Here is an 8,994-nt window from a genome sequence, read left to right as displayed (position 1 = left end):
CCGTGTCGGCATCTTCTCCGCATTTACATAAATCAGAGTCAACAATTTTATGTCTGTATAATTTTGATGCGTAAAAGTGCCACTCATGCGGTCGCCACCTATCGGCGACTTGCGAACTGTATAACTGAACATATATATGTGAACAGGAATTTTCACAACGCTCCCAAAAACTTGAACGTAAGACATGTAAATAACTATTTAGAACCATTTAAAACAGACCAACAATTTTAAACTTTTGTAATAGTCTCAATTCTTTATATCTCTCAAACCTTTATAATCTATTTATATTTGTTATAAACTTTTTCTAATTTTATTGCAGAAGATCATTTTCGCTGAGTCTTACCTAGTTTGGCAAACACTTTTTCTCCAGCTTTAATCGATAGCTGAGCCCAAAAGTTTCAATTTGATAAAAAATCGTTGAAAATGCTTGATTCTATCTAAAGTAAAAAATAAAAATTGCGATTTCTCAGCTTGCAATTTTTATTCCTGCAATATACTTTAAAGCTCTACAAAAAGAGCATTGTAACACTTTCAGTAAAGCTCAATCATCATGAGTTTATCATTATATTATGGTTAGGTCAACACGAGCTTTTAAAATGCATAATAAGCTACAGATCTCTGTCATCTCGGCCGAAGATAGAGATTCGTATAGGATCTTTTTAGCCAAAATTGCGATAATTCCAGATCGCGAGAGAAATCGCGAGAAGCTGCGGTCGTCGCAACGTGGCAACGTCGCTCGAAACTCGCCCGTGCACCTCTCGGGGTCTGGTCTGTATGTCTGTATAGTGCACGTTGTATATAGCTCGCTCACGCACACTTACACATTATATACATGCCACCTGCATATACATATCATCGCTCCGTATGAAGACTAGCACAGTTCAAAATTTTAAACAAAAACTAGCACAACTCACGATTTGACGCGAAGAGTAGTACAGTTCAGAAATGCGGTCAAGAGTAGCACAACTCGTGACTTTATATTACTTAAAATGTGAGTATTTTACGTTTTTATTGGGTTATTTTGTTGGTTAAGTTCATGAAAACCTTGGATAAAGACAGACAAACCTCAAAGTTTAAAAAGGTTTTGGAAATTTTAGGTTTATAAAAAAAGGGAATAATTTGTAAAACATTATTGTATTTGTGAAAACAATTTTAAATTCGATAAAAAGTTGTAAATTATGAATATTAAAAAATGTTCATTAGGGACAGTTTCACAAAAATCGGGAAATTTTTATAGAAATTCGTTGTTTAAGTTGTGCAAGTCTTCGCGGGAAATTTTGAGTTGTGCTAGTCTAGCGTGCGTGAAAGGTGTTGTGCTCCTTATGACAGGACATTTGAACAGTGCTACTCTTCGTAGGGAGCGACAATATATACAAGAATACTGATTTCGAGCGGGGGCGCTGCTGGTAATCGAAGAGTCGTCGCCTGCGAAATGTTCGCGAATTTCGTTTGCGCCGTCCGCCAGCAGATGTCGACACCCTGTCATCGCGGCGTAGCAGACGAGAGGGAGAGAGAGAGAGAGAGAGAGCGAGAGAGAGAGAGAGAGAGAGCGAGAGAGAGAGAGAGAGAGAGCGAGAGAGAGAGAGAGAGCGAGAGAGAGAGAGAGAGAGAGAGAGAGTAAAAAGTGGCGGAGCGTAGTGTAGAAGCCGTCTTTCTATCTCCCCATCGGTCGGTCGGAACTCGGACTCGTCGCTGCTGTCCGACGGCACTCGCGGGTTAGTCGTCGCTCGAGACCGTGAGCTCGCGCTACTCTGTACGCGTGTGCATATATATATATATATATAGTCGCCGTCGTTTTTCACTACATCTGCTGCCGCCGCTACTGGCCGAATAAAAAGCGACTGCATCATCTCCCCACCGTTTTTTGATCTCCCAGCGAGAACACTGCATCCTCACTTTCGCTGCTGCGCTCTCCTCTCTTTCTCTCTCTCTCTCTCTCTCTCTCTCTCTCTCTCTCTCTCTGTCGCTCGTTTTTCGTCAATCGCAGCAGGAGTAATAACCTATAGCAGCCGACGACGGACGTGCATGTATGTATGTATGTACAGACAACACGCACACCACTGTGCAGTCTCTTTCTTTCTCTCTATCTCTCTCGCTCTCCGACTATTCTCCGGGCGGAATATTCACGAATAGCGCGTGCGTGTGCAGTCTGCTTTCCGTTCGTGCGTCGGCGTCTATTGCCTCTCTCTCTCTCTCACTCTCTCTCTCTCTCTCTTTCTCTCTCTCTCTCTCTCTCTCTCTCTCTCTCTCTCTCTCTCTCTCTCTCTCTCTCTCTCTCTCTCTCTCTCTCTCTGAGTATACAGTATCATCTATATTCTCCATTTTTAGCTGCGACCGTGCTACGTGTCGTCGCGTCAGCTGTCCCTCTCTCTCTTCCTCGCTGGCTTATCGGCGCGCTTATCAGTGTCTCCGTATCAATAATTTCTCCCGACAGTGCGAGAGGAACGAGCGTCGATCTGCAGAGCTGAGCTGCTATATGCGTGTGCTGCGCGTGCGAGTGCGAGCGAAGCAGTATATTTTGTGCAGCAAGCGATTTTCGGCTGGCAAGTGGATTTCCGGTGTCGAGCGCGAAGACGGGCTCCAGCTCTCTCTCTCTCTCTCTCTCTCTCCTTTGTTCCTCCCGTCCGGCGCGCGCTGCAGTTGCATCCTCCCTCCCCGGTATATAGGTATAGCAGAGTAAAACAGCGGCAGCGACGACGGCTTGTTGCCAAGGCCGGCCGGAAATAAGTCGCGAGTCTCCCACTCGCTCGGGAAAGCGAGAGAGCGCGCGCGGAACTTTGATAAGAAAAAGAAGAAGAAGAGGAGGAGGAGGATGGTGATCGCCGAAAACGATCTAGTGAAAAAGTGTCTCCTCTCTCCGTCTCGCTATATCTAATATAGAAACGGACTATTACTGCCGGTGCGGGCAGGAGGCGGGCGCGGCGCAGGGGGAGGCAGCAGCAGCGCGCACAGGCACCGCCGAGGGGCGGGGAGGAGGAGGTCGTCGCCGCGGGGGGAGAGAGAGAGCGAGAGCGAGAGAGAAAGAAGGACCCGGGTGTGCGTGAGGGCAGTGATCTCTTGGGGAGCGCCGACCTGACACGAACACGGCCGATGCGGCTGTAGGACCTGCCTCTGCACACTCTCGCCGTATAATGCTCCTTGCTCGCAGCATCTCTCTTCCGCTCCTGTCATGTGTGTTGTAGATCGTGTGCAGCTCCACGTCGAGGGACGCAGTCATCCAGGGTGAGTCTCACATTCTTTTCTCCGACGCTTCTCTGCACAAGCGCTTCTTGAATTTCGGCCGCGCGCATCGCGCAAAACTGCACACCATAAAGCCGATATCGAGCGAGCTTTTTTGCGCGGCGTCTTTGCTCTCGTGATTTTTGGAGGGGCTCGCGTATCGGCCAACTCTTTTTCTCTATTTTGTGCTTGGCTTCTGTGGAGCCCGAGAAAACTCGATAGACGACGGCGACGACGACGTCGAGTACCTATATACTTCAGTTCTCTGTCTGTCTGTCTGTCTCTCTCTCTCTCTCTCTCTCTCTCTCTCTCTCGCTCGCTCGCTCGCGCGCGCTCTCTATCTCTCTCGTTTTTCGCGAAGAGTCAATGCCCTCCACTCGAGCCGCTGCTGCTGCCGCCACTGCTCTCTGGCACAATGTGCGAGAGACTTGAAAGTTGCAGTTATAATTCTCTCTCTGACTCTTTCTCTCGTGCGTATGAGCGCCACTGCGTGTGCGAGCCTATCGCTAATCTTCCGGGGGATTCGGAGATGAAATATGTTTAAGTGAGAGAGAGAGAGAGAGAGAGAGAGAGAGAGAGAGAGAGAGAGAGAGAGAGAGAGAGAGAGAGAGAGACAGACAGACAGAGAAAGAGAGAGAGAGATAGAGAGAGAGAGAGCGATTATTTTCGGGGGAATTGCTTTTGCTGTGCGCCTCGCTGTGTAGTTTGTAGAAAGGAGGCTTTAGATCGATAGAGTCATTGACCCACAGTGACTCCTCCGGCGCACACTCGACCCCTGCCGCAGCAGCCGCGGCCGTATGCACTTTCGGAATTTCGAGACAGAGAGAGCATTTTTGAAATCGCATTAGTTCGGGAGAGAGAACTCGGATTCTTTCTACGATGTGTATGTACATTGTAGACACCGATCTGCTATTGGAATTGCATTAAAATCACAGACGGCAAAACTACTTTCTATTTTTGATAAAAATGATCTGGTGCTTAACGCGGATTACTTATTGAGCTCAGTGCATATGCGTTGGTAGCTTTTAAAATGAATGTATGGAAATGCATTGTTGAGTAATAGAACGTTTCTGGTGTACAGCTATACTATCGATACGAAAACGAATTAAACTGTATAGTAGTGAATTCAACAAATATATTATGGTGAATTCTTTATACGACTCTCAATGTATATAGAAAGGCTCGATTTTGCTTATTGGTAAACTGCAGATTAGATGCAAAGTAACTGATATCAGTGTGTTGTTTTTTTAAAGCGCATGAGAAATAAATAATAAATAACAATCGCTTATCCAATGTATGTTGCCTCTTAGAATCTTTTGAAGAGCATGCCTTATGAAAATAATTAAATAAGAAGGCTAATGTATCGAAGTCACCTGTTAGAACTGTTCACTATCGGTTGGGCAATTAGTGGGGAATTTTCAAAATTAAAACGTTACACTACGTTTATTTAACTTTTATTTGAAAAAAAGAACAATAAACTAAAAATGTAACTATTTCTACCAGGGCAATGTGTAAAATTATTATTTCGCGAATGCGAATTTTTAAGGTAATCAGAGAAATTGCTCTTAGTATATGTCTTATCCGACAAAAATTCTTCACAGGCTTATATTCACATCTCAATTTGGAAAGAATCAATTATCGAGAAAATCGATAGCTATAAATAATCGAGGAAAGATTTGATTCTTAAAGAATATCTGTCGATTCGCAAAGAATTGAGTATAATTTATAGCTTATATCACTATAGAGACCCAAGCTTCTAATTTTATAAACACTGTAAAAGTACGAATCATGGGGTTTCCCAACAGCGTGTACAATTCTAATAGAGCCTCACGCCCGCGTTCAAAAATTATCAGCAATATGACGCTTTGCAAGTCATCTCTTTACTGCAAAACAGTCGGCATGTAATCTGTCATCGCGCTACAGACTGCCCAGCAAATATAACGAGAACACAAGCGAGTATAAATCAATATGCAAAGCGTCTATTTTTAATTTATGCCAGAGCAGCTCGGAATGAATTAGCAAGAAACATGCATACCTCTCACATACCTCCGAGTCTATCAGAACTGCAGCAAGAGTAAGAGAATTTTTCCTCTCGAATGTTACGAGGCGCGCGCGCGCGCGTTGATTCGAATAAAAAAAGAATATGTGTGCGCGACACAAACACGCTTTTGTTCTGCCAATGTACGGCTCTATTTTATCGCATGTGCGCGACAACTCACGCTTTGGCTTATGTTATGCTTTGTCTAACCGTATATATAAATCTCAGCAATCTGCGATTCCAGTAACTAGTGCTAAATACTTGGAGAAAAAAAACAATTACACGGTGTATCAATTGGAATTGTGTCGTCTCCCACCTGAAAAATGTTTTCGTCTACTTCTCGGCATTTCCGCGATAAATGTATTTTTCCTTCGTTTACTATCGAGAGCTGAAACAGTTTTATGGGAATCGCGGATGAAAATCAGACATCAACCGGCGGCTATGGCTTCCGAAGCTCGACGAGTTTTTCGCTCGCGCAATAAAAGATAGGGGGTCAAGTATATAGCGTCGGAATCGCCGAGTCGAGTGTATTAGATTTCACCGTAGCCCGCTTTCCATTATCGGGGCCTTCGGCAGAGCGAATTATTTATTTCGGCGACGCGATTTCACCGCGAGCGGGCGCGCGGCGCTCTCTCCGAATATTATCGGCTCCGTCGATCGAGAGCGCGCTCGCGCGGGGGCAGAGCGCGCGGCATAACTTAGCCTAACGAGATATTGCGCGAAAGGTCAGAGTCAAGCGCTTTTCTCGACGTTTCTCGGCCAGCGCGCGATGCGCTATCGTGTGTCGCTTTTTTGCATACAGCTCTTTCAATTAGAGATTAGAGAGCCGCCTGATTGATTGCTCAAATTAATTAGCATATCAATGACGATTGGAGTGCACATGCGTGCGTATGATATTAGAGAGTGCCCGACGTATGTGTAATGCGATAATTCGCGAAGGTTAAGCGTTATGCGATTTCGTCCATTGTGTGCAGAACTGGGTCGATAACCCTAAGAATGATGTGCGTGTGTAGAGTAACAATAATCGGCTATTAGCTATCTGCAACTAATTTGCGCGCTTATCTGAATTATTACTCGAAAAATTTTGCCTTTGGCTTCTATTAATTAACGGCCGATTGGAGCGTCCGGTCTCCGTATACGGATTCGTATATGTTGTATACAGTTGATATTTGTATCGTTATAAATTTCGGACGAAAACAACCGTATGTGAAATTACGATTGGGTATATTTTTTTGTCTCGCAGTTTGCTATCGTCTGCTGCAATGAAAGGAAAACTACAAAAACTCGAAATATTCTGATGAAAGAGAAAAAATATTTTGAAAATCTTCTAAAATAAATTCAAACATTTTAATGCTTGCAGTCATTTTGAATTCGAGAGTCAATCTAAAAGAGAAAGGGAGATACAATGCCCGTAATAATGCCTCTTTTCTTAATACCATTGCTCGCAGCCTAAAGACTATACAATATGACTATGGCTCCCCTTCCAAATGGTACACAGTATAGGTCGCTCTGCGGGTAAGAGCCATTTTCCGCATCGGCCGTGTCGCTTCGAATTTCTTTTCCCAAATCCCCCCGACCAGCGCCAGCCAATACCGTAGCGGGGCTCGACGCTATAGGTACCCGACCAGTACAGACTGCAGCTGCAGTTTATTCGAGGCGCGCAAGGAAAATGGCTGACCCTTTTTACTCGAATGCCGGAAAATCGTTTTCCATAATGCTGATCATTTTTCGCGGGTGTAATGCGTTGTTTGAATATTTTTTAAAATTATTATAAGAAAACTTTGATCTATATATCATTATTGTGATTACATTTTTTAAAACGACGTACGGCAGATAAAATTTCTGAAACTAAATTATTGAAACTGATAATTTTTCAATCAAGGAATAGTTTTGTAATTTACTTCAGGCATGATTATAAATAAATAATTGTAAAATACTTATCGTAAAACAAACTCGTCTACAATTTCTAAATTGTATATTTAGATACGTTTAATTGTTTATTTCTCAAACAGATTTTCAGCCTAAAATTATTTACCTTCAGAAAAATGCAGGTTACTAAATTTTACCGTACTGTCTTTCAAGAACGCTTTATTTATAACTGTTTTTGATATAAGCTTGGGAGTATGGCGACGCTTATTATTAAGAAAATTCTGGCAAAGGTAGAAGAAGATCAATTGAAGGTTAATTTTTCGACCGTATAAAGTATCCGACTCCTCGTAGAATTACTCATATTCATAGTTAGCTAATAAATCATATAACAATTTCATTTATTCAATACAGCCCTTCTCGAGTATCTCTACAAAGATTGTTTGATACGCATGCACTACATTTCATTTCATTTGACCGAACCAAGTTATTAACATTTATTTCATTATGTCATGCTAACTGATTAAACAAATCAAAAGATATTGTTTATACTAGCATGACAACAGTGCAAAATGTTTTATTTGATAAAACTAAACTTAAATGAACCCATTAGAACATTTATTGTGACTTGTCGAGTGCAATCGATAAAAATTTCACATTTTGCTTGTCATCGGTGTTTAGAGTCAAAATCTTAAATCAGCTATAATTAAACTGCAGTTATTACGCAATAAATTATATTTTAACTTATTTATTAGCTTTTGGCATTTTCAAAAAGAGTACATCTCAATAACTTTTGAGTTTTAGTTCAGAAGCTATTAGAAAAGTTCAAAAAGAATTTTAAGCATTGGGTCGTAGTTTTGAATTCAATAGAAGACAATATCTTAAAAAAGTAAAAGGTTAGGCGAGTTTGATATATTCCGCAACAAAATTACAGATAGAAAAGAACTGAGATCAATCAAACAAAGTCAAGTTTATTATATTTAATCGTAATGAAGCAAAGAACAACTCTCAAGATAATTACTACGTCACTTGCCATGCCCGTTTCATTGTACTTATAGTGTTTGTATAACGTTCTAATATATATAAAAAGAAAATTTAGTTGTTCACCAATAAACAAAATGAAACTGGCATGGCAAGTGACGTAGTAATTATCTTGAGAGTTGTTCTTTGCTTCATTACGATTAAATATAATAAACTTGACTTTGTTTGATTGATCTCAGTTCTTTTCTATCTGTAATTTTGTTGCGGAATATATCAAACTCGCCTAACCTTTTACTTTTTTTTAGAGATTTCAATCCTTTTTTTTAAATTGTTTATAGTATTTCATATTCAAAGTCGTGAAAATAAAATATAAGCATCTTTAGCACCATTCGACCACAGCTTTTTTGTAACATTTTTATTACTAAGATGAAATCACTGATTGTTCTAATATACATCACCCTCGAATTATTTCTACACCTAGGCACCAAAAACCACGGAGCGCACCACCTAGACCTCGTCATCAGCCACCTTGTACATCTAGACACCGCCCTTGAATAATTTTTACACCTAGACACCAAAAACCACGGGGCTAACTACCTAGACGTCGTTATCGGACACCCTGTACCTCTATAGACATCTTCCTCGAAGGATTTTTACACCTAGACACAAAAAACCACGGAGTGCGCCACCTATAGACCTTCTCATCGGGTGCCCTGGCAAGCTAGTTACTGTTACAGCCCGGAACGCAGAGTATGCACTGACAACCTCTTAATTCAAAATATCGTAATATATTATTATATTTTCTTGAGAAAGCAATTCTCATCTGTATATAGCTTTGCGGCCAACTTCACGGTCCTAACACTTCATGCGGCTAACTTAACGGTCCTTTC

At 41.8% G+C, this 8,994-nt stretch overlaps 1 long non-coding RNA gene across 1 annotated transcript in view; it reads left to right on the top strand.

Moving 5' to 3' along the window:
* Positions 1–1,629: 1,629 nt before the first annotated feature.
* LOC116415903 overlaps positions 1,630–8,994 on the top strand; it is a 34,302-nt gene continuing 26,937 nt past the window's right edge. The window contains exon 1 of the long non-coding RNA XR_004226451.2: positions 1,630–3,222. This is a non-coding gene — a long non-coding RNA (uncharacterized LOC116415903). The remainder of the gene's footprint in view (positions 3,223–8,994) is intronic.

Source organism: Nasonia vitripennis, assembly GCF_009193385.2.
Source record: "Nasonia vitripennis strain AsymCx chromosome 1 unlocalized genomic scaffold, Nvit_psr_1.1 chr1_random0013, whole genome shotgun sequence".
Classification (NCBI taxonomy): Eukaryota; Metazoa; Arthropoda; class Insecta; order Hymenoptera; family Pteromalidae; genus Nasonia; species Nasonia vitripennis.
Note: the sequence above shows the minus strand (reverse complement) of the source record. Positions and strands in the feature narration are given on the sequence as shown.